The sequence below is a fragment of the Taudactylus pleione genome, unplaced genomic scaffold (assembly GCF_031769625.1).
Source record: "Taudactylus pleione unplaced genomic scaffold, aTauple2 ptg000016l, whole genome shotgun sequence".
Classification (NCBI taxonomy): domain Eukaryota; kingdom Metazoa; phylum Chordata; class Amphibia; order Anura; family Myobatrachidae; genus Taudactylus; species Taudactylus pleione.
Genome location: NW_028284418.1, coordinates 36,341,107 through 36,367,199, shown reverse-complemented (window position 1 = coordinate 36,367,199; position 26,093 = coordinate 36,341,107). Strand labels below are relative to the sequence as shown.

At 45.6% G+C, this 26,093-nt stretch overlaps 1 long non-coding RNA gene across 3 annotated transcripts; it reads right to left on the bottom strand.

The window, feature by feature from the left end:
* Positions 1-21: 21 nt before the first annotated feature.
* On the bottom strand, positions 22-23,933 carry LOC148541939 (uncharacterized). Of its 3 annotated transcripts, XR_015878487.1 has the most exons (4): positions 23,852-23,933; positions 23,626-23,752; positions 1,268-1,389; positions 22-1,169 (listed from the first exon to the last, which is right to left on the bottom strand). It is a non-coding gene; the product is annotated as an uncharacterized LOC148541939 (long non-coding RNA). The 3 variants fall into 3 exon arrangements; XR_015878490.1 differs by lacking the exon at positions 23,626-23,752 and having other exon boundaries at positions 23,788-23,854; XR_015878489.1 differs by lacking the exons at positions 23,626-23,752; positions 23,852-23,933 and adding an exon at positions 1,534-1,586.
* Positions 23,934-26,093: the final 2,160 nt, after the last annotated feature.

Sequence of the window (26,093 nt, the reverse complement as noted above, 5' to 3'; positions counted from 1 at the left end):
TTTAGTGTCACAAGATTATTTATGAATAAGAATAACACACTGCGCTAACACTTAGCGTGATAAGATTAATTATTTATGAACAAGAATAACACACTGCGCTACCACTTACAGTGATGTCATTATGTTTTATATATAACTCATGTTAGTTAGCACTTTGTTGTGGTATTTTTGTCGGCATGTAGAGTAATCATTTATTCACAATTGAAGAAAGAAGTGAAAAATTGAATATTAGACTGTGCTACCACTTACAGTGTTACAAGATTAATTATTTATGAATAAGAATAACACACTGCATTATGACTTATAGTGTCACAATACATGGACAATAAACTGCGGCTGGCAGTGTCACCAAACAATAATAGCGCAGCTAAGTTTCTAACGCACCCACACAAATTTTTTTTTGTGGATTGATATTCTTAATTTAATTTTACTTTTATTTTTTTCACACTGGGGAAGAGCACCCCTGAATGAGACAGCAGCCCCTTGATGAACACCACAGACAGCACCCCTTTTTGATGGACAACAAAGCACCCTTGCCAAGGGCGGACAGACCACCTGCAGTGCAGAGTCACAAATATGTTGACAAAAAACTACATCTGGCGAGGAGACCACAACAGGACAAGTTGGTTAACACACTGACACAGACAGTGACAGCAACACGTCTGATGAGTTCACCATCCACACCCGCAATGAAAATGGCGCCGATCTCCGGGACCTTTATAGAATCCAAAACCTGCGAGAATCCGACAGTGGGAGGATGACGTTTTGCCTCGTTTTCAGATCCGAGTCACGTGGGAAAACCCGAGCCTAGCTCGGTTCTCGCCTCAGATCTGGAAGTTCGGGTGGGTTCGGTTCTCTGAGATAAATATATATCCAAAGTCAGAATGGCACTCACATGATCAGCATCACAGTCCTGCTGGGGTGCAGTATCTCAGGCAGTAAAATGAGAACAGTCCCAAACAAAGCCAGCATATATCCAAGTGTAGCGAGAGCACTCACCAGTCTTCTTCTTATGCCAAAAGATGAAGGTTTAATTACTCACGACATGTCACATATAAAGAGTTCGACGTTCTGGGCCCCAGGCCCTCTATCAAGACCACAGAGTCACAAATGCGTCAGATCTGGAGTTCGGGTGGGTCCGGTTCTCTGAGATTCGGACCCGCTCATCTCTAAAAAAAAATAAAATTATATATAATATATATATATATATAATATATATATATATATATATATATACATACACACACACATATACAGATATACATACACATATTGTAACACGACCGGATTAGGGGTCCCTCTCCTGGGGTAGATGGACTCCCTCTTCACACAGCAGCTGGAAAAATAGTACACCAGTCTGGGGTCTCGTACTAGCTGGTCGGTACCAGTCTTTATTGTGCAGCATAAAAGGAAAACAAAACAAAAGTAAACGCTAGCCTGTCTGGGCGCTAACTAGACAATAGGTTCCCTCTCTAAAGAAATAATGGGCCCTACTGCCTCCACCATCAACACAAGCGTATGCACAGGACTTACAGGTAGTTTTCACCAAGTGTCTCTGAGCCAGCCAGTCTGCTTGTTCTCCCAGGTATGAGACACTAGCTTTACAATCACACACAGCCTATATCAGCCAGTTCCAGGTGCAGACCCTAATGAGCCTGCTAACAGGCCAAAAAGGCCAAAACCTGGAGTGGCCTTTGGATGGAGCCCTCCCTCTACTCACATCCACACCCCCAAGTCCCAAACCGGCTTTTCAAAAAGCCGACACTCAAATCTGCTTCCCTGCAGAGTTTTCTTCTGGGGTTTTTTAGAACACATAGGTCAAAAACCAAGGACAAATGTATCTACCACTGACCACTTTACCAGTGTTCCTATTAATATATATATATATATATATATATATAGATTTGTCTAACTTGCAATAGATTGATCAATGAGTTGAAAGTAAAGCTGTGTACACACTATATGATCTATCGCCTGATAGATCTCTCCGATGCAATTTGGAGCGATACTCTGTATCGTACACATTGTATAGTGTGCATGCCCAATCCATCGTCCTGGCCGTCATTCATTGAATCATCCCATCTGCTGTGCTACACATCAAATGGGACAATTCCACGCCAGACACAGTGTTGTTACATGCAGCATGTAACGATACATTGCTTGCACCATCATACGGCGGATCGTGTAGTGTGTATGGCGAAGTGATATATCATTACATCACATCGATGGGTCGCACCATTGTAAAATGTGTACCCAAATTATATACGTGAAGGGTGCAAGAGATTCTGCAAATCTTCTAAACTAAAGAAGAAAGAAGAGAATTTGGCAGTGGTTAGAAAGTAATCCTTATATTTTCAAATGAAAATTCAATAAAAATGTGCAGAAACTAGTTACAAACTGTCAATATAAAATATATTCAATGTATTATACTAAAAAGTCCAGACTAAAGGTAAAGGAAATTCATATTAAAAATCAGGACCTGAGCCATAAGGAAGAGGAGCGAGCACAGTGCGCAGAGAGTAAAGGCCCTGGTGGCAGAAACATCTATAGCCCATGACATCTGCATTTGGCTTGATGTCAGTGCCGGACTGGCCATCTGACAGTTCTGGCAAATGCCAGAAAGGGCTGGTCCAGACAGTGACGCCAAAGGGGGCATGGGCAGCACTCGCCGGCCAAGGGTGCAGGGAAGAGCCCCAGGCTTCAGCCTAAGCCTGGGGTGCTTGGGAGAGGGGGGACCCCTTTATTGGGGATCCTCACCTTCTCAGAGATCCCTGGCTTAGGCTGACTAGCTTGGAGTGTTACTGCTTTGGCTGGGATGACCCAGTGAAAGGGTCCCCTGGCTGTGGTATTACACCACAGCTAGTTTGAGTCTGGTACTGGTTTTAAAAATAACCCTAAGTCCCCCCCGGGAGCCCTAAACCTAACCCTCCCCCCCGCGGCTGTCCGCTCGCGGCGCCCGGCATCACAATGATCGTGATGCCGGGCGCCGGTCTCCCGGCGTCGGGGAAATGCGGGCGTCTACATCTAGATGCCCGGCATTTGTCCCTTGCCGGGATAAGACAGTTTGGAAGCCGGCTGCCGGTATATAGGCAGTCGGCTTCCCGATTGCTTCCCTGCTTTTCCCCCTGTATTTTTAGAACCAGGACAGGCTCAGGAGCTCGGGGCTGGTTCTGCTTTGGGGGCACCCCACATAACTTTGTTCCTATTCTTTACACTTTTATTTTACATTATACAGACATGTAGCCTGAACATATCTCACTCATTTGGCTGCAGTCAGACACGGAACATCGGCAGAGAAACCTCGGAATCATTCACCATCAGAAAACTCGATTCAGTCCAAACTCGATTCTTTACGTCTTTAATTTTTCTAATCTCTCCCGAGTCCCAGTGAAGCTCAGAGAGTTTGTTCTTGAGGAAACTCGGGGCAAACTCGATTTTTAGTAAATCGGACCACCCGTTGGTGTATGCTGGGCAGAACATTGACCTGGGAGCCTGTTCTGAGCCTTTGGATGAAAACTTCATGGTAACATTGGATCCCAGAAGACATATTAGAGGGTTGAGGTCCTGTTGAACCTCACAGCGGAGTGTGACTGGCATAACTTTGACCCAGGGAGCCTTCAACTGGATGGACATGGAAGAAAACTTCACAAAGTGGTATCATTGGATCCCAGAAGACATACTAGGGGGTTGAGGTCTTGGTCGGACCTCTCATTGGTGTACGCTGGACAGAACTTTGACCCAAGGAGCCTGTTCTGAGCATTCCACTGGATGGATTTGGATGAAAACTTCATAGAGGGGTGGCAAATGGTCTGGGATGCCTAATGGAGTGGTTGGGGTCCCGGTCGGACCTCACAGCAGAGTGTGTCGTGCAGAACTTTGACCCAGGGAGCCTGTTTGGTCCTGGGGAGCCTGTTCTGTGCTTTCCACTGGATGGACTTGGACAAAAACTTCACTGAATGGTAACATTGGATCCCAGAAGACATACTAGGGAGTTGAGGTCTAGAACGGACCTCCCGTTGGTGTACGCCGGGCAGAACTTTGACCCGGGGAACCTGTTCTGAGCCTTCCATTGGATGGATTTGGATGAAAACTTCACAGAGGGGTGGCAATTGGTCTGGGAAGCCTAATGGAGTGGTTGGGGTCCCGGTCAGACCTCACAGCAGAGTGCGCCAGGCAGAACTTTGACCCAGGGAGCCTGTTCTGGGCCTTCCACTGGATGGATTTGGACGACATGACTCTAGTTAATTACTTCAGGTATTTAATTACATTTGTAAGATCATAGACTAAGAAGTGGGAGGAGTAAGGAATAGTAAGGGGAGGAGTCCATACCAGGAATCAGAGGCTGGCGTGATGTGGGCCTGTGTGCTTTAAATGCCAGGGCCCAGTTTTGGTTTGTAGGGTGCCTGGAAAGGCACCCTGCAGCCTGTAGCAATGCTGCAGAGTGTCCTATGTTTATTGTGGCATCTCCTGTGCAGCCAGTGTATTGATCCAAGAGATTACATAGCTCAGCAGACCCCAACACATCAGTACATTACGGCAGGCCTGGTCCCTCCATGACAGATGAATCTGCTATAACAGGACCAAAGGGATCTCCAGGGACTCTGTGAAACATTGGCCCTGATTCAGAGCCGGACGCAAGTGGCTGCTCGTTCGCTCCGAGCGATGTTTGCCCAACTGCGCATGCGTACGGATCGTTATACGCATGCACGAACCAGTCAGTGCGGCCGAAATTCATGTGCTCGCAAAATAGCGAATGCCTGATAATTTGAGTGACAGAATGAGGCGTATGTGGGTGGTAACAGGGGAAGGTGCTTGAAAACGGGGAGTGGAGATCCGATTGCAGGCGTGCTTAAAGGTCAAAACGGGCGTTTTATGGGTGTGCATAATTAAAACAGCAGCGTCATTGACCACGTCACTGGGTTCTTTTATAGCCAGAACTGCTCGCAAAATTGTGGTAGCAAAAACCAACCACAAGAATAGCGAGCAGTTCATACCCTGGTCGATGTACTCGATTAATCTAATAAATAGCGGACATGACGTAGGATGCGAGCGGCCAGGGGGCGTATTTTTAAAAAAACGAACGCAAGTTTTGTTCGCTCGTTCAGACATAGAGGCGTGAACAGACCACAAACAACGAACGGTTCATTTGAATAGCCACCCCTTGTTTTAGAACGAACGACCGCAAATAGCGAGTGGCTCTGAATGAGGGCCATTGTCTGCAGCATCCAGCACAATACAGCTTCCCACTCATGGAGCCAATTACTGCCCTCCACCAATACCTGGGTAGATCTCAGCTGCACCTAGAGCCACAATGAATGCAAGCAAGCTGAACACCTGTAGGCTGACAGCCGGGACTGAGGGCCTGATTCAGCAAGGTTCTCTATTGCAATCGCGTACGCAGATGGTGGATTATTGTGTACTGTGCAATGCATGTGTATGCATTGCAATGCGCATGGGTTCACTGTGATCGCACTGCGATCACGGAGATCATGCAGAGCAACTGCAGAGTGATTGACAGGCATAGAGCATTTAGCGGTGATGACAGGGGGGTGGTCTTTGAAACGCAGGCATGCCGTTACTGGTACGTGCATAAATTAGCCCCTGCGACGGCTTACGCACATTGTATGCTCACTGCGTACAGAAAAGCTAGCAATTTATAAGTGAGGTCTGACCTGCTGTAAATATGCGAGTGACTCCGATGTACTTTGATGTTACCGATGTTTTGGCAGGTTTGCAAGTTATTACGGATGTGCGAGAGGGGAAGTAGGCGCCTGTATGTTGTCAGTCAATAATTTTGTGGCTCAAACAAAGTTTGTATACATACATGAAATTGATTTATGTTTCATATACACCTTATACACAAAGCCCGAAGGTCATTTTTATTAGAGATGTGCGCCGACCCCCGTGTTTTGGTTTTGGATCTAGATCTCCCCTGGTTTTGGATCTGAATCTGGTTTTGGATTTTTTTCCTTGGTGTTTTGTTTTTAGGTTTTGGATCTGTATTTTTTTCCAAAAAATGATATAAACAGCTAAAACTACAAAATTTGGGCCTGTTTTTGTTCCTACAGTATTATTGACCTTAATAACAATCACTTTCAGGCATTTCTAGGCATTTTTAGCCACCTGACAGCTCACAATATTGATTTCACTATTTTCACCAATACAGGCCAAAGGTTGCAGCGAGCTGGCTGGCTAAAGTAAGCAACAGAGCAGCAGCACAAATGCACGGCAGTTTAAAAAAATATAGGACATCTATGAAACATTGCCACACAGCAGTGGCAGACAGGATGGCAGTTTAATAAACTATAACCACCCATTTTGTGTCATTTCTTCTAGGCATAGCCTATTCCACCCAGGGTAATCCTACGTAGCATTGTTGCCTACACTCCCGATTTTAGCGGGAGGCTCCCGATTTCTAATAAAGCCTCCCGCTGCCCTGCAAAAGGTACATTAACTCCCGATTTATTATATTTTTCTTAAGCCATTGGACTGCGCATGCACGAGTCCAGGAATGCCGGGGGCGGGGCCTGTATAGGAACATCATGACATCACTATGCGTGACGCTATGGTACTAAAAGGCCAGCCACCGCGGGGTTGTGAGCAGCGGTGGCCAGATAGTCAGCCCAGCAGTCCGCATTCAGAGGGGACAGGCGGGCAGCGCCGCTACTGCGGCACTGATCAGCGGCTGAGGTCGGCCCCCTCTCTGGTCAGCCACTGTCACCAGACTGACAGCAGGACGGGGATGTCTGGCGACTGGGCTGTCCCCTGCAACATGCAGAGCGGCACAGCCTCTATGGCCACAGTGCATGGCCCCACTCCCTACCTTTCCTCCCTGGGGCTTCTTTAAGTTGAGCAGAAATGCTGCGGGACCCGCTCCTCAATGGCGGTAACACAGCAGTGAGCCTGTGCTGCTCGCAGGCTGAAGGAAATGACCTAGCTATCACAGACCTCCACACAACATTGCCTCTCCCAAGGGACCAGCAAACCTACCTGAAAGTGGATTGCACATATCAGCCCTGTTCATCCTGCTGACCTGCTCCTTGCCCGAGTCACTGCCTGTGCCACCCCCTCACAACACTGCCCAGGCTCCCTGCTCAGTTTTTACAGGAGAAAAAAAGGTACCATGGGGGCACTGTGTATTGGGGGGTAATATGGGGGCACTGTATGTACTGGGGGTAATATGGGGGCACTGTGGGGGCACTGTGTGTACTGGGGGGGGTAATATGGGGGCACTGTGTGTACTGGGGGTAATATGGACCACTGTGTACTGGGAGCAATATGAGGGTACTGGGGGGTAATATGGAGGTGGTCCGTGTACTGGGGATAATATGGGGCACTCTGTACTGTGGGTAATATGGAGGTGCTCTGTGTACTGGGGCTAATATGGGACACTGTATGTACAGGGGATTACTATGGAGGCACTGTGGGGTACTATGGGGGCATTGCAACCATATTTAAAAGGAATAACTCATGATACATGATTGCAGTCTTTGTAGACCTCTGGTAGTAGGCTACCCATAGAAAAACTAGCTCTGGTATGCTGCTCTTAGTACTATATTTTTCAACTGCCTCTGCAGGACACACCCCCTGAGTAACAGACACGCCCATAGGTGAAGCTAGAAATGCCCTTTGGGCGGAACATGACACGCCCCCTCAGCAGCGTGCCACGCTTAGTGCGGCACATTCTGCTGCCACCTAGAATCTCCCTGAAACTTTTTTTCAAAAGTAGGCAAGTATGATACGTAGTGTGCCCAAGATGGAAACCTCATTTGGTACCTTTGTGGGTGGAATATATAACCCATGGAAGTTATTGCCCAAAATGTCTGCACCAACCCTGCAATATGCTTATTGTGCTCTCTAGGTTTCGGTTGATTTTAATTATCTTGGTGTGGTATTCTATTTTTTTGCAACACCAACTCCTTGTACAATGTACCATATTTTCTGATGTCTGTAAAGCGACTTTGAGTCCTATGGGAGAAAAGCGCTATATAAATAAAATTGTTATTATTATTATTATAATAATGTCAGTCAGCAATGCCCCAAATTGTGCCAAATGTAAAGGAAAGAGGTGCAAGATGGAATTGTCCCTCCCACCCACTCTTATGTGGGATATTAAAAAGGACATGCACAGTTTAACAAACCAAGCACTTTAGCCACTAGGACTGACACTTTCGTGGCTGAACTAATTGGTTTATTCGGGCACCACATAACATTTTTTGGCAGGACTACCTTCAATTATTAAGGAGGAGGTTGATGATGAGGGTGTTGGTGGTGGAGATTGCATGTGCTGGTCCAAACTGCTGGTAGCTGATACTGGACTGCTTGTTATTAATTTACAAATTATAATTTTGTTAAACAAATTGCATGAACTCGCTTTAAATGATGTAACAGGGAGAAGGTGCCTAGATGGTTAACGTCCCTTCTTCTGCTAACTTTGGCTTTACAAATGGAACAGATGCCTTCACAACTGTTGTCAGAATTTAGATTAAAATAATTCCACACCCAAGACGTTGCTTTTCTGGCTTTCTTTTTATCATTAGCAAGAACTGCTGCCACTGGTGGCTGATTTATGCAAACCACATCCTCATCATCAACATCCACATTAGCATGAGATAGGACACAAATTTCCCCCTCATCCTCCTTTTGCACTTCCTCCACAAAATTGTCCTCATTTTTATTATTTCACCATCTAATACTAGCACAGCTGTCATGGCGTCAGTGATCCGCTGTGAAACTGGGTGACAGCTGTTATACTTACTTCCTCTATCAAAGGACTGTTTAATAGTCAATTGTTTTTTTAAATTACTTCCGATCACAAATGAGGATGTTGATGATGATGCAGGTGTTGGAGATCGAAGGCGTTTGGATCCCACAGAGAGGGAGCAGGTAGGTGACACTGGACTTGTTACATTTTGAGTTTTGGAACTTGGCGACATACACCTTGATATTTGATCAATGCGCTCCAAGTGACGTAACAAGGAGGAGGTTCCTAGGTGGTTTAGGTCCCTCCCTCTACTCACTCTTGCTTTGCAATGGTTACATATGGCTTGACAACTGTTGTCCGGATTGGGGTGGAAATAATTCCACACGTGAGAAGTGGATTTTTTGTCTTTTGCCCCGGCATGACAACAATGGGCTTTGGCTTTTTCAATCCAAGGGCAACAGCTGTTGCCTTACTTATACAAAGGACATCCTCAGCACCAACACCTTCATCATCAAATTCCTCATCGCCTTAGCACCTTCAACTACCAAAATATCCTCCTCCATGTGCAATTCCACAGAAGCATCCTCACTGACTATGTCTGCAAGATGTTGACTGCCCTTCGCCACATTTACAGAGGGCACACAAATGTTGGAACTTGGAGGATCCTACAGTACACTAGTATTTAGGTCTGGCTCACACATGGCAACTGCGGACACACTTGCACTCTCCTCTGGGATTTGTGATTTCAATTTCTCAGGGCACACAGTTGTTTTTTTCCGAAGGTCTATCAGAATCAGAACCAGCAGTCTTCATAAAGGAAGGCCAAGGCCTTATCCTTTCCTTGCCACTTCTTGTAGTGAATGGCATATTGCCAATTTTTTGTTTATCTCAAGGCAAATTTTCTTTACATTTTTTTTCTTAACTTCAGTAGAAGTAGCTTTACCATATCGATGTTGTGACTTAAGCCCTGGGGCATGGGCCTTCATAGAGGATGAGGAAGTTGATGGCCTTGCACTGCTGGCGGCAGCTACAACATGTGGTTCTTGGCCTTGCTCTCCTTTCATGTGACAGCCCTCCATATTTTCTGCGGTCTTGAAGCAGTGTCACAAGCACCAATAGTATAGCCAAGGTGCGGTTACAAAATACACACGTGCAGTCGTGCGCACACAGAAAAAAAATTGACAAAAAAATACACTATGTTGTTTTTTTTTTGCCGGTCCACAACTTGCTTCCAGAGCACAGATTGATGATGACTAGAGTTGGGCAGCACTAGATTGTTTTGCTGACTTGCTTAATCTTGTGTGGTTAAGCCTAACACGCACACAGACAAATATATATTACACAAAAAATATATATATTTTTTTTTTGGGGGGGGTCCAGAACTTGACCCCAGATGGACGCAGCAGACAGCACAGCAGACAGCACCAGCCCAGATGGATCAGCAACAGCCCAGATGGACACAGCAGACAGCACAGTGACAGCAGTAGCACCAGCCCTGATGGATCAGCAACAGCCCAGATGGACACAGCAGACAGTACAACACCAGCCCAGAATGGATCAGCACCAGCCCAGGACACGGCAGACAGAACAGGACACAGCAGACAGAACAGCACATCACTCTCCCTAGCCCTACACTACCCACCCTCTGTGTGCAGTCTCCACAGCCGGAGTGAAATGGCGCCCGCCGCGTCCCTTATATATAGAGACGAAAGCCTGCGAGCCGCGAGCTTTCGTCTCTATGGTTTTGCCTCAGTTTGAGAGATCGGCTTGGATCCGACTCAAATCTACAAAATTCGGGTGGGTTCGGATCTCTGAAAACCAAACCCGCTCATCTCTAATTTTTATACAATATTTTTTATAATTTTGTACCTTAAACAAAGTTTGTGTACATTTAACCATCAAGAAGCAAAGGTTTCACTATCTCAGTCATGCTAAAAAATTCTGTATTTCGGAATATTTGGATATGGGAGACTCAACCTGTATTAGATTAAGCCACACCATGGCTGCCTCCACTGTGATTTTGTAATGTGGAGCAAGCTATAAGTTTATTGTAAGAACCCATTTCTAGTAATGTAGACCGATATCCGTAGAGAGCTAACTCACTGGGAATGGGGTAGTAAAGACAAATATCATGGATTTCATTCTAATTCTGAGGTATCTGTGTCTACTTTACGCACAGACGCCGCAGCCTGCCTGCTACCTTATGTTAAAGCGAATATCAGTCTGTGGGCCAGATTCAGCAAGGATCGCTGAAGCGATAAGGACTGCAATCGCGCACACAGTTCTGCCTTGAAAGTATGCTAATGATTGCAATCGCAAAGCACTCGCACGGACAATATGCAGACGCCCACCTCCCCTCTCGCACATCTGTAATGCCTGGCAATTCATCCAAAACATCTTTAAAATCGAAGTACATCAGAGCCTCTCCACAATTACAGACCTCACTTATAAAGTGCTAACTTTCCGATGCCTGAAGCCCGAACATGAAGAAACCCGACGGCTAAGGTAAGTAAGCTAACCCTACCCCCCCCCCCCCAAACCCTAACCCTCCCTTGGTGGTGCCTAACCCGAAAACTCCCGGGGTGGTGCCTAACCCTAAGTCCCCCAGGGGGTGCCTAAACCTAACCCCCCTTCCCACACCCTGAATACCTAACCTTCCCGGGGGTGTGCCTAACACTAACCTCCCCCCAGTGGTGCCTAACCCTAACCCCCCTTTCCACAGCCTAACCCTAACGCTCCCCTAAGTCCCTACAGGGGTGCCTAAACCTGACCCTCCCCCCTCTAATAGCTAACAGTCGCCAGCCTACCTCCGCTTGGGAAGCCGCCTGTCGGGATTCCATTGTCGGTCTAAAGTCTTTAGTCCCAAGTCGGGATTTCGATGCCAGGACTTAGTCAGATGGCTTCCCAGCAGTCGATATACTGACTACATCCCTCTTATACGCAGTGAGCACTCAAGCTGCATATGGCATCGCAATGGCTGATTTATGCATGTCCCTGTAACGGCGTTCAAATGCACTCGCACACCTGTGTTTCTGTGCCCCCCACCCCATCACCACCTTCAATCGCTCTGCATGATCTCCGTGATTGCAGTGCGATCGCAATGAAGCATTCGCGCACTGCGCTGCATAGGCATGCGCAGTACACAGTAATCGTCCGTCTGCATACATGATTGCAATAGCGATCCTTGCTGAATCAGGCCCTGTGTATGTTTATTATCCGACCCTCTCCTCACTGTTTTTCCTTCTGCAGCTGCCATCATTAAAATATTGACTTGCACAGTGGCGTCACTGTGGTGACACCAGGTGCTGGGAGGTCTGTAGTCCGGTAAAAAAGGGTGTGTGGCCTTGTGGGAAGGGGGCGTGACCTCGCTGGCCGAACCCCCATTGTAATCACTCAAGGGGGGTCCTGGAGGTGCGGACAGCCCCCGGGGACCACTCCGTGTGCAGTGCCTACTCCCTCACTGTGTCAGGAGCCGAGTGCTCCATGTAATGTTACAGTGCAGCAACCGGTGGGTGACACCCAGGAGCGGCCCGCACCTCTCTTGTGACGAGGCACTGGACTTGCACCCACCCTATGCAGGGTACAAAAGATCCGTTTCCTCTCCCCACACACGCTACAAATGAGAACGAACATAGAAGTCAGCCTATTTGCCCACGATTCTCCCGTGACAATCCCACAGGATAGATCAGTTCTGTGCAATCTCATGGTATTCACATATTTTACAGAGAGTGATCCATCAATGTATCCATCAGATTGAGACATCTGTGCTTTCTATCCCTGTCTGTGAGCTTTTGCATTGTGTGGTGCATGCTTTCAGCAGTACATGAACAGTTTGCAGATATTCTTGGGGGAATAAAAATAAAAAACTATTTTTTTAATGTGTTTGTGACTTGTGTGCGATGTAGCCGCACTTGCACCCTCAAAGCAGCAGCGACAAGCGTGCGTCTGTCTGTTAAAGGGTGGTGACACCCTCAAAGTGTGCTACACAAACAATAAAAATATTCATCTTCTTTTTTCTGTCTATGTGAATTGTGTGGGCTGTAGCCGCACCTGCATCCTTAAAGCAGCAGTGACAAGCGTGCGTCTGTCTGTTAAAGGGTGGTGACACCCTCAAAGTGTGCTACACAAACAATAAAAATATTCTTTTTTCTGTCTATGTGAATTGTGTGGGCTGTAGCAGCACCTGCATCCTTAAAGCAGCAGCGACAAGCGTGCGTCTGTCTGTTAAAGGGTGGTGACACCTCAAAGTGTTCTACACAAACAATTAAAATATTGTTCTTTTTTTTCGGTCTTTGTGAAATGTGTTGGCTGTAGCCGCACCTGCATCCTTAAAGCAGCAGCGACAAGCGTGCGTCTGTCTGTTAAAGGGTGGTGTAACTCTCAAAGTGCTCCAAAAAATAAAAAACTATTTTTTTAATGTGTTTGTGACTTGTGTGCGATGTAGCCGCACTTGCATCCTCAAAGCAGCAGCGACAAGCGTGCGTCTGTCTGTTAAAGGGTGGTGACACCCTCAAAGTGTGCTACACAAACAATTAAAATATTGTTCTTTTTTTTCGGTCTTTGTGAAATGTGTGGGCTGTAGCCGCACCTGCATCCTTAAAGCAGCAGCGACAAGCGTGCGTCTGTTAAAGGGTGGTGTAACTCTCAAAGTGCTCCAAAAAATAAAAAACTATTTTTTTTATGTGTTTGTGACTTGTGTGTGATGTAGCCGCACTTGCATCCTCAAAGCAGCAGCGACAAGCGTGCGTCTGTCTGTTAAAGGGTGGTGACACCCTCAAAGTGTGCTACACAAACAATTAAAATATTGTTCTTTTTTTTCGGTCTTTGTGAAATGTGTGGGCTGTAGCCGCACTTGCATCCTCAAAGCAGCAGCGACAAGCGTGTGCGTCTGTCTGTTAAAGGATTACATCGGTGACAGCATCCAAGTAGGCATGTCAGACAGTCCGTACCTGTACTGGAAGGAAAAAGAAGCAATTTGGAGGTCCCTGTACAAACTGGCTCTATTTTACCTGAGTTGCCCCCCCTCCAGTGTGTACTCCGAAAGAGTGTTTAGTGCAGCCGGGAACCTTGTCAGCAAAAGGCGTAGGAGGTTGCTTCCACAAAATGTGGAGAAGATGATGTTCATAAAATGAATTATCAACTCTTCCAGGGAGACCAGCCTCCAGAACGTACAGAGGGACCTGTGATTCCAGCAGGGACGAATTAATACTCTGTGAGGATGAGGATGTACACACTGAAGAGGGTGAGGAATCGGTGGATGAGGAGGATGAGGATGACATCTTGCCTCCGTAGAGCCAGTTTGTGCAGGGACAGATAAATTGCCAGCTTGTTTTGTGGGGGCCCAAACGAACCAATCATTTCAGCCACAGTTGTGTGGCAGACCCTGGCGCTGAAATGATTGGTTTGTTAAAGTGTGCATGTCCTGTTTATACAACATAAGGGTGGGTGGGAGGGCCCAAGGACAATTCCATCTTGCACCTCTTTTTTTTCTTTGCATTATGTACAGTTTGGGGCCTAGTTTTTCAATGCCATCCTGTCTGCCACTGCAGTGTCACGCCTAGATGGGTCACGTGTTTGTGCCGCCCACTCGTGACGCTTAGCATAGTCATCCAGCTACCTCGGTGCAACCTTTTGGACATAAAAACACTATTGTGAGGTGTGAGGTATTCAGAATAGACTGGAAATGAGTGGAAATTAAGGTTATTGAGGTTAATAATCGCATAGGAGCAGAAAAACCTACAAATTCTGTGATTTTAGCTGTTTTTATGCTTTTTTTCAAAAAAATACAGATCCAAAACACAAAACCCAGAACCCAAAACACGGAAGGGTGGTTTTGGCAAAACCAATCCAGATCCAAAACACGAAGAAAGATCCAGATCCAAAACCAAAACACAAAACACGAAAAGTGGCCGGTGCACACCCCTACTCCTAACCCTAACCTCCTCCCTCTAAGTGCCTAACCCTAATCCCACCTCTAAGAGCCTAAACCTAACCCCCCCTTCCCCGCCACCTAAACCTAAGTCCCCTGGGGGGTGACTAACCCTAACCTCCCCCCGGGGGTGCCTATCCCTAACCCCCACTTCCCCTAGCCTAAACCTAACCTCCTAGGGGGGGGTGCCTAAGTCCCCCCCCGGGAAACCTAAGCCTAACCCTCCTCACCCGCGGCTGTACGCGCCCGGCTTACCATCGATCGGTAAACCAGGTGTCTGGCTCCAGGCATAGGTAAAATAACAGGCGTGGGGATATCGACGCCTGTTATTTAACCCCTTGCAGGGATTAGACAGTTTGGAAGCCGACGGTCAGGATTCCGTCCATCGGTTTCCCGACTGCTTCCCATTCTTGGGATCCATCCGCATTTGGACTTGCATCCGGCACAGAATCAGCCCCCCTGTATTTTCTTTGTAAAATTCTTTCAGGCCCAACAAATAAACACTGTAAGTACAATTATGAGGAGTATATTTACTAAAGTACAGGTTTTTAGAAGAGGAGATGTTGCCCATAGCAACCAATCAGATTCTACTTAACATTAATCTAGCACCTTCGAATCTAGAAGATAATAGCTAGAATCTGATTGGTTGCTATAGGCAACACCTCCACTTCTAAAAACCCGCACTTTAGTAAATTTACCCCTGAGACACATAAAAACCTTCTTACTACAAAAATCGCAGATTAAAAAACATATTTTGTACAATAAAGCAAAGCTGAAAATGCCAAAAGAAACATGAATATTTTATTAGCTGTGGCTAAATTGGACTAAATTAGTGTTGAATTTAATAATTTGGCCTTACTGGACTGGACACCGATATAATAAAGCCGAGAGCATTAAATTAACACGAGCCAAGAGGTAGCCAAGTAATAAAATTATGTGGTTGAGTTATCTTATTGCATTAAACAATAGACTTTCCTAGGCTCTGTATTTGGCCAGGTTCTCCACATGGCATCGGCAAACATTTTGTTTTAAATAAATTCCTTAAACAAAATGCCTGACAGGGCATAGACAGCAGCTCTCCTCGTTTATATTGTGCATTGGGATCACATTTTCACATGGAGATTTCTTGCTATAATTGCCGGAACTCACCCTGGCACAGCCTGTGCTTGGCATTCCTCTATGACGGACTTTACAGCCATAATTTTCAGTTGCTTTCTATCACAATCTGAAATCAATACTCTACATTTACATGACTGAGGAAGCCAGCTGGGTTGTCTGGCAAATTTAGCTTAGGGGGCAAGTACACAGAACTGGCCCATAAGCTGTGGCCCATAAAATGCAAGGTCTGATTTATCAAAAAAAAATATTTGATGCATACCTCCCAACATGACCCTCTCCAGGAGGGACACTGGACCTTATTCAGAGTTTGTCGCAAGCGCCGATGCGTTCGTAACCAACTCGATGGTTAGGCCTGCGCACGCGCAGCGGCCGCACTGCGCGTGCGCAAGCCCCGGAGCGACAGAGAAACTCTGTCTCTCCGGAGCTCATTACCAAAGGGGCGGCTGTCGATGTTGATCGACAGCTAGCTCCGATTGGTAGGCGGGCCGGAGGGGTGGTTTCCAAAACGGAGGCGTTCCTTTACGAATGCCTACCGTTTTGTGGGTGGCCACACTGACATCATCAGTGATGTCAGTGGGGAGCTTCCTGCTCCATCAGAGCAGAAAGCTCCCTGGGGCTTACGAGTGCCCAGACCCAACCTTAGGGTCTGGTCATAAGCCCAGATGGTGATCACCATCGCGACCATCAACCTGGACGGTCGTTAAGCTGTGGGTGGTAACCCACAGCTTAACGATCGACAAGGAGGCGGTTGTACAGGATGCAAGCGGCCGCCCTGATTCAGGGCGACCGCTTGCAACTAACGACCGCCTCTGAATGAGGTCCACAATGCTCTGGTCCTGGACTTCCCTGGTAATTTATGATTGGTGGTTGCTCCAGAGTTGGGGCTGCAGTACAGTCCAAAATTTAAATAGGGGTGTCACACCAACTGCCAGTGAGTCCTGGCCAGTGATGTTTGGCATCGTTTGAAATTACAGTGTGGCTCCCCTATTTGAATTTTGAACGGCGCTGCAGCCGCTCCTCTTACCAGAGAAGTCCAGGACCAAATCATTGTGTCCCTCCTGGAGAGGGTCATGTTGGGAGGTATACTGATGGAGAAAATGGATGTTATTACTGGTTTGTTTTCACTTTGCCCTATACACATTCTTGCCTAATCTCCCGGAAGTTGCAGGAGTCTCCTGATTTCTTGCCTTTTCTCCCGCACCTCTAAAAAAGAGTAGGCGGATCTCCTGGATGGGAACATAATACAGAGAACTCTGGTTTGTACGGAGAGGCAGGGCTAAAATGACATGAATCGTGTCTCGGCCCCATCCCCTCTGTATGGACCCGCTAATTGTGAAATTTAGCCACAACGGGGGTGGGGCCTAATAATGTGGAGAGCCTGACCCCGCCCTCGAAGCTGTCATCTGCCTCTCCTCTCTAGGCTTCTTCTAGAGAAGAGATAATTAAAGTAGGTAAGTATGCCTATATAGTATATTAATGGAGCTATCGCCCATGATAACCACTGTTGAGATTGTTTATCAAGCATCCAGATGGCAGTCTTTTCTGGTAACTACACTCCTCAGATGGCATTACCAGAGCAGCAGCATTAAAAGAAAAAAATCATATGCCCTACACTGCTACTTTCACTTGAATCGCCGTTTTTTAATTCCCCGCCGGCCTAAAGTCTGTCATCAGAAGATTTAAAAAGTTTAATTGGAAGTAGAAGCAGTGCTGGTGAGCTACAGCGCCATCCATGGTAGTAATACGTACCATAAGAAAAAAAAATTATATTTAAATATAGTTTCAGTTGAATAAAAAAAAAAGAATAATTTTGTATAAGTTATATAGGCCCGTATTCAATTGCCAGCAGAAAGTCCCGGACTTTACGCATGCCGGAGTTTTCGCCATGATCGCCAATTTAGGCTCTGGAAAAGTATTGAGCTCGTAACTGCGATTCGTCCTATTCAATTGCAAAGGACACGAAAATGCTTCCTGGCGAAACTCAAACAGGCGCAAAGTCCTGTCAGATATGGGGAAATCAGCCTGACACCCCCAAATAGATGCACTGACATTGGGGATCACTATGGATACCCCTGAATAGCCCTGCTGGAGGTATTTGGGGTGCTTAAATGCTCTGAATTGGTACTATTTAGCGTCTTTGCACAAGTGGTGAAGAATAGCATTTAGCTGGGTTTTTTTGGCAAAAATAAGTAGTCCCAGCAAATTTGGGGTACATGAAAATGGGTGCAAGCATATTTAAAAATTGCTAAAGTGTGTTTTTAAAAAGCATGCACCTGCAAACAAAAAAAAACAGCTTGGGCATACTTGAGGGACCCCTTGAAGTAAATTTTGGTTGTTTTTAAGTTTGTCCCCCAACTTTGTTTTTTTTTTACCCCCAAAACGAAAGTACTTTTTGGGGTGTGCTAAACAATTTTTTAAACTTTTTTTGATGCAGTTTACCTTTGGTGGACTGATCCAAGGCTGCAGGGGTGTTCCCACAACTTTGCACGCCAAATCCCAATTCTGTACTTTTTTCCGCCTCCTTTCAGAAGCGAATCTTTTCTGCTGGTTACCTAGGTGCAGACTTTTCGCACCGGCAGAAAGTCTTTGCAATTGAATATGGGGAAAAGTTCTCGCCTGGAGAAATGACGTCACCACATGACCTTCGCTTTGCCCTCGCAGAGCACATGCAGTTGCCAAAACAGATCTTCACTGCTCTTGTTCTGTGATTTAATAGTTCTATCACTGAGCCTTTTTTGTTATCTCTTTTGTTTCTTTGTATTCCACATCTGGACCATATCTAATGACAGTCCAGTAATAGTCTGGTAGCATTGCCCAGTTTCATTTACCTTGATATCTCTTCTCTAGAGATGTCCTGATGGAATCTCTTGCCATGCTCACCACTTACTGCAGCACAGTTGTTTGGGAAAAAGTCCAGAGAGGAGTGAAGGAAGCATATTTTTAAGGACATGTTGTAGCCTAGCTGCTGGTAAGATAGCAGTACTGTAGAATACTTATAAGTTATATGCTCTGTTGTTCCCCTAAAGTTGGTAGCTGCAAATTTGAATCCAGGCCAACCTGTTTTCACATCACCCCGGATCATCTGGTTAAAGTATTCATCCCATACTTGCTGACTTTACTTTTCTCCCCGCTGGGAAAGCTAAAATGAGGCAAATCTTGTCATTTTGGTCCCGTCCACTCCGTATGGACCTGCGATTCACTGTATTATCTCCCATCGGGAGGTAGTCAGCATCCCGGCGTGTGGGATGCCGACAATCAAAATACAGGCGCCGGAATCCTGACAGCTGCAGTGTCAAGACCGTCGGCATCCTGAAGGCAAGTATCTGGGGTTAGGATGGTTAGGTTTAGGGTTAGGCACTAGGGGGAGGGTTAGTATTCTGACCGGCGGCATCCTGACCGCCCGGATCCCATACCCAAACCTCTCCCATCTTGCCCACTTCACTAGGAAATTAGCGGGATGCGGGAGATTCACCCAGTCTTCCAGGGGTCAAGGGGACTGCCTGAAAAATTGTGAGTCTCCCAGACCTTCCGGAAGAGTAGATAGGTATGGTTCATCCTTGAGAAGCTTAGGTGCGGGCCATTTAAAACACATTCCTGGATCCCAGGGCTTGTTAGCACTCTAAGCTCTACAAAGACCAGCATGCCATAGTTATGTTGGTACTTGTAGTTCATTGCTGTCATAAAATGTTGAGATCAGTAATGCCACATACAAAAGTGCTATTTTCTGTCATTAACTATTTGTTTCCCAATTTTTTTTTTACAGTAGAAAGGTTTATACTGATAATCATAACCAGAACATACACTTCATCAGGGGTTGAGCACCCAAAATAGATGCACCTATATCTACAGCTTTGGGTGGTCCCCGATAATTAACTATCCAACTCACTGAAAGTGGTGGATACAAATTCACCAAGGCAAATCAACATTGTTCGGGTGCGGAGACAGCTGATCAGGAGATGGGATGGGAGGATGCCATGGAGGGAACAATGTTATAGGGACCTGGTGGTGTGTTCTCTGTGCTGCAACTGGTAGTGGCAGCCTCTATGCTGCTGTGGGGGAGATTCTGCATTCCAATACGAGTTATGATGGTTTTATGTTACAATTGGATGAGTCACACTATTGCAATGGGTGTACTGTATGGAGATGTTTTAAAGGTGGAATTTGTGTTATGAGGATCTTTGCATTGAACAATGACAGATTTCTGTAATTGAAGGGATCTGTGCAAGGGGCATTCTCTGGTTGTATTGTTGTAAAGGCAACGTGAGGTATGCCACTGGTGACCTAGGACAGAAGTACTATGTGGCAGCTGCAAAGCTTTCAAGTACTTGTCAGGGTGGATGTACTAAGGCAGAACCGTAACTAGACTTTTTGGTGCCCTGTGCCAGAGACAACATTGGTGCCCCCCCGGCCCATTTTTAAAATAGGGACATAAGATAGTGCACACAAAAAAGGGCCATGTCCTCATGGGGAAGTGCTAGGGCAGACATAGGGGAGGTCAGGAGATGCTGGGGATAAAAGAAGAGGAAGCTACAAGTGAGAATGATAATAAACAGAAAAATGTACAGGTCCAAACAACGCCCTCTGCCCTGTGGTGCCCTGTGCCATAGCACTGGTCGCACCACCCTAGTTACGGCCCTGTACTAAGGACACAATTAACCTCCCCACAGTTTTTAGAGACTATTGAAAAAAAATCCACAAATGTATTTGGCATATGCCATTGCTCACTATAATATCTGTTTCCAGAAATACCTTGGCTTACAACATTGTACACGGCAATGCGCCACTTCACTTGAAAACAGCATTACATGACAATATTAGTGGCACAGTCATTACTCTTGCTGTGTAAAGGATGGAATAGAATAGTTACAGTACACAGAGCTTTCAGAAAAGATGAGTTTCAAATTATTTTAGACCTTGTGAGAAGGCTGTGAGTGACCGAACAGCTGGCAGAAAGCGTCTTCCGTTTAACTCCTTCTACTTCAGCTTATGAAGGAATATAAAGAAGATAAGGGGCCTGATTCAGACCCACTCGCGAGCGGCTGTCCGCTCGCAAGTGGGTCGATGGTCTGCACTGAGCATGCGCACGACGGAGGGAGATCCGTCGTGCGCTTGCGCCAGACACGACGAGCGAAGGACTTTCCTTCGCTCGTTGTGTCCGATCAAAGGGGGCGTGCTGTCAATGTTGATTGACAGCACGCCCCCTTTGGTAGGCGTGCCGGGGGCGTGCCTCCCTGACGGGGGCGTTCCCACGGGAACACCTCCCGTCAAAAGCCGGCCCACTGACATCACTAGTGATGTCAGTGGGAGTGATTTTGGCTCTGATAGAGCCAAAATCACTCCGGAGCTTGCGGTTGAAAACCTCAACCGCAGGCTCCGGCTCGCAATTTCGATGGTCGCGATGGTCTCGACCATCGCGGCCATCAAAATGCACGCTCGTATAGCCTGTGGGTGGTGACCCACAGCTATACGAGCGTACAGAAGGACGCTCCATTTTCATGGAGGCCGGCCCTCATTCAGAGCGTGCGCTCTGCTCAGAGCGTACGGCTCTGAATGAGGGCCAAGGTTGGAATGTTAGGCTAAATATACTAGTTTACTTAAAATGATGAGGATGTGTTCCCCATTTTAACCAGCCTGTTAGGAAACATTTTTTCTTAGCCAATATGTATTTTTCCATCAATCTAACTCTAATAATTGCATTAAAAGGGCTGCAGTCATAATCCCGACCACAGGGATTCCCGGTGCTCAGAATCCCGTCACCGGTATCCCGACTGCCGGAATCCCGAAGGTTAGTAGCGGGGCTAGGGGAAGGGTTAGGGGTTAGGGTTAGGCACTAGGGGGGAGGTTAGAGGGAGGTTAGGTTTAGGCACTAGGGGGAGGTTAGGTTCAGGCATCGGGGAGGGAGGGTTAGGGTAGGGAGAAGGGGAGGGTTAGGATACCAACCGTCTAATGGTGGTATCCTAACCCTGTCTGGATGCCGACATTTGGATTCTGACCACTAGGATCCCGAGCGCCGGCATCCCGTACCCAACCCCACCCGTTTCTCATATGTAGCAAAAATATAGAGCGGTGCTTCACATATCCGGTCCTCGGAACACACAAACAGTGCATGTTTTCCATGTCTCTTCACAGAATCACAAGTGAAGTAATTAGCACCAACTGTGGATAATTTAAAATGTATCAATAATGAATACAACTGTGCTTAAGCAAGGAGATATGGAAGACATGCATTTTTAGTGTGTCCCGAGGACTGGATTTGAGAAGCACTGGTGTAGAGCAGAGGTTCTCAAACTCGGTCCTCAGAACCCCACACAGGTCATGTTTTGCAGGTCACCCAGCAGGCGCACAGGTGTAGTCATTACTCACTGACACATTTTAAAAGATATACAGGTGGAGAAAAATTATTTCACTTGTGAATCTGTGAGGAGACCTGGAAAACATGCACTGTTTGGGGTCCTGAGGACTGAGGGCCTGATTCAGAGCCGGACGCTATTTGCGCTCGCTCGGTCAGAAAAAGGGGCCGGCTATTTAAATTGAGCGCTCGCTCTTTGCGGTCTGTTGACGCCTCTATGTCTGAGCGAGCGAACGAAACATGCGCTCGCTATTTTGTAAAGACGCCCCCTGGCCGCTCGCATCATACGTCATCTCCGCTATTTATTTGAGTAATCGAGTACATCGAAAGGCATCTGAACTGCTCGCAGTGCTTGTGGTAGGTTTATCCTACCGCAATCATGCGAACAGTTCAGGCTAAGAGACAACCAAGTGACTTGGTCGATGACGCTGCTTTGTTAATTATGCACACCCTTAAAACGGCCGTTTTGACCGTTTGGCATGCCTGCGTTCGGATCTCCACTCCCCGTTGTCAAGCACCTTCCCCTGTTACCACCCACAAACGCCTCATCCTGTCACTCAAATTAGCAGGCACTCGCTATTTGGTGAGCGCTCGATTTCCGATCGCACTGACTGGTTGGCGCATGCGCATTACGACCCATACGCATGCGCAGTTGTGCGAACATTGCTCAGAGCGAATGAGCGGCCGTTTACGAGCGGCTCTGAATCAGGCCCTGAGTTTGATAACCTGTGGTGTAGAGTAAAAAGGATATTTCAAGTGTAGCTCAACTATATAAAAATGTTGTATTAAATTTGGCGGAAGCCATTTTGCAAGCTGAATTGCTATTCATAAGAATGTCCATGATGTAATTGCTTCCTTTGTGATAAAGGGGTCTATTTACTAAGCTGTGTTAGGAGATAAAGTGAACTGTGATAAAGTACCAGCCAATCAACTTCTAGCTTCCATTTTTCAAACACAGCTTGTGACATGGCAGTTAGGAGCTGATTGGCTGGTACCTTATCACCATTCACTTTATCTCCTAACACAGCTTAGTAAATAGACCCCTAAGTGATTTAAATACACATAGTAATTTGTTTTCTCATGAATATCGGTTAAATCCACAAAGTGACAGCTTCCACTGTGTGCACTGTTAAAATTTTCAATTTCAATATATTATATATCAAAATGTTATACTGGCATGTATTGAAAACATTTGTTCAATATATATATAATATATATATATATATATATATATACTTAATAAAGTCAAACAACTATTTTGTCATGGAATTAAGTGACCAGTAGGTGCACTGTTTTACTTTTCCTTTGCCGGTCAGCCACTAATATGCAAGGAAGTGAGATTTATGCGTAAATGGCTACTTTTATTTCCATTACTACACTTTGGTGACAAAAGTTAATTACTGTAAATAAAACTCTAGCTTATATAAATTTTTTACATTACATAGCAGAGTTTATCTTAAGGTATCTGTAGGTATAGGTGTCACAATCCTGGTACAAGCCCAAGCATGCTGTTTGTAGTCCTACCTGTGTCCGGCCTTCACCACATCACCTTCTACCAATGGAAGTAGCATAAAAATTAAATGTATGCATTGCTTTTCCTTCCAAAGTAATACAAAGTCTTGTGATACTATTTCTCAATTTATCATTGGATCTATAAAGAGGGGGAGTAAGTCAGTGAGTACAGACCTTTCACAGGACAGAATCAATGTTCTCATTGTTTTAGGCCATTAATTTAACAGACCCAAACTACCTGTAGTGGGTGCCCCAAGGCTTCTCCTGACTTTCTTATATGAGATTCCAAGTTGAACTTCCTCCCCATTCCTGTCCCCCTACAGGTGTCCAGAGCATGCTCCAAGCTTTGATCTTTCCCAATGAATGAACGATTCAGGTGAGTGATCAAACACAGACTTGACATTTATGCAGTGCTCTAAATATCCTCTAAAAAAAAAGAGGAACATAATGTGCGTTGGAACTAACATGTAACAATCTAAACTTCCAGTATGCTGCATCAGTCCTATAAATAATTACAAATACACATAAATGTCTTTAACATAAATAAATATAACACATGCAAAAGAAAACATAAATCTTATCAGGAGCCAGCCATAAATGGGAATTTTAGGGACCTATTCATTATAACTTAAGGGCCTGCTACACTATTTTCTGCAAGTAACGGGCCCATTTATTATTAGGGGCCCAATAGGGCCACCTAGTATTCAGTAAATTCAGAAAACTGAAAGTTATCGGACTTTGCTTGCATGCCCTACTCCTTTCCCGGGTCACACATGCGCAGTCGGCCAGACTGGCACTGCTAAGTATCGCGTGAACAACTACTTTTCGGAGGGGCTGTCCCTGCACCGGAGCAATATTGAATTGCTTCAGTACTTAAGTATCCACTGCTACAATTCACTGCAAATTGGATACTTAATTATCGGGGGATAGGCACTGCAAAACGTTCTTTCCTATTTAACAATACCTGACTACTTTGTAATATAAGGTTTAATTTATGGCATAAGGAAGATAAACTAATATGTGCCATGTGTAGTATTGTAAAAAAAAATTACATTTGGTGCATAAATGACACAAGGAAGAATAAAACTTTAGCATGCATGGTGCAGTAACAAAATAAATGCTGTGTACAACATATGGGGGAGATGTTTCAATTCTTGGAGAGAGAGAAAGTGCAGAGAGATAAAGTACCAACCAATCAGCTTCTTTCACTTTACAGGCTGTGTTTAAAAAATTACAGTTAGGAGCTGATTGGTTGGTACTTCATCTCTCTTCACCTTATCTCTCTCCAAAGTCTGAAACATCTCCCCCATAGTTCCAAATACCTACAGTACAATGTCATTCTTAATAAGCATAACTGTCTCATGCTACCTCATAACAGACCTGTGCCACCAAAACACCTCTACGCCACCAGCGCCTAAAACCCCCATACCATGACAGGGTTTTTAATTCTATACCACTATAAATGTAACATACACAGCTGCTCACCCATAGTCCCTAAACCCTTTTGCCTTTGAAACTCTTTTTAGGTGCAAAATGCAGCAATTCTAAGAAGGAGAAAACTGGGCTATAAATTGCTTCAGCACTAATGTTGATTTTCCTAAATATTTAACTCTGCCTGATTCTCTGAGGTTCACAATAACCGTACACTGTAACCGACAATAGCACTAAGTTGTTTCCTAATTATTCTTTGTATTAATATTATTATTATTTTATTGGTGAGGGAGTTTGCCACACGAAAAGCTCCCTCAATCCTTGACTGGATGACATGGGCTCATACTACATATTATATGTAATAATACATTTTATTGTATCTGTAGTTGCTACTAACTATTAAAAAAGCAGATGTGCTTCATAATGATATTTTCAATATTGTCTCTTGAGAAGTGAATCTCACTTGGGAGCATATTTATGAATGATCAGGTTTAGACATGATAACTATAATTTCTTATTGCTGTTATTCACGGCAATAAGAAATTATGTACCACAGGAACGCATTCAGAATTAAATGCAGGGACCGGGGCTACGATAGAAGCCTGTCCGTGCCATGTGTAAAGTAAAGTTATCGTTATTGCAGTATCTTTACTTTTTGGTGCGGGACCTTGCCATGCGCATGTGTGGTCATTAGGCGGCACATTTGCGAGCGGACAGTAGAAGTGAAGGATCTTGCAGATCCCTCTCCCAGAAATTGTGCTATATGTAGCCAATGGCATTAGCTACCAGAGCCAAGCTATAGAATGCTTCCAATTCCGAATCTTGGTAAATTTGACAATATAACAGCCCCTAGTGAAACCTATGGGGGCTGCTATCGTAAATACAGGGGACCTACATACATTCGGGGTATGTTTCCATTTTGTGCCATAGGACATTTTCGGGGGATTTTCCCCAAAAATATGACCCTTTTCCGAGACTTCTAGATTTCATGAATGGTTATGTACTAGGAAATGTACTAATTTGCACTTTTGTCAAGCTGCTGGGTTCTG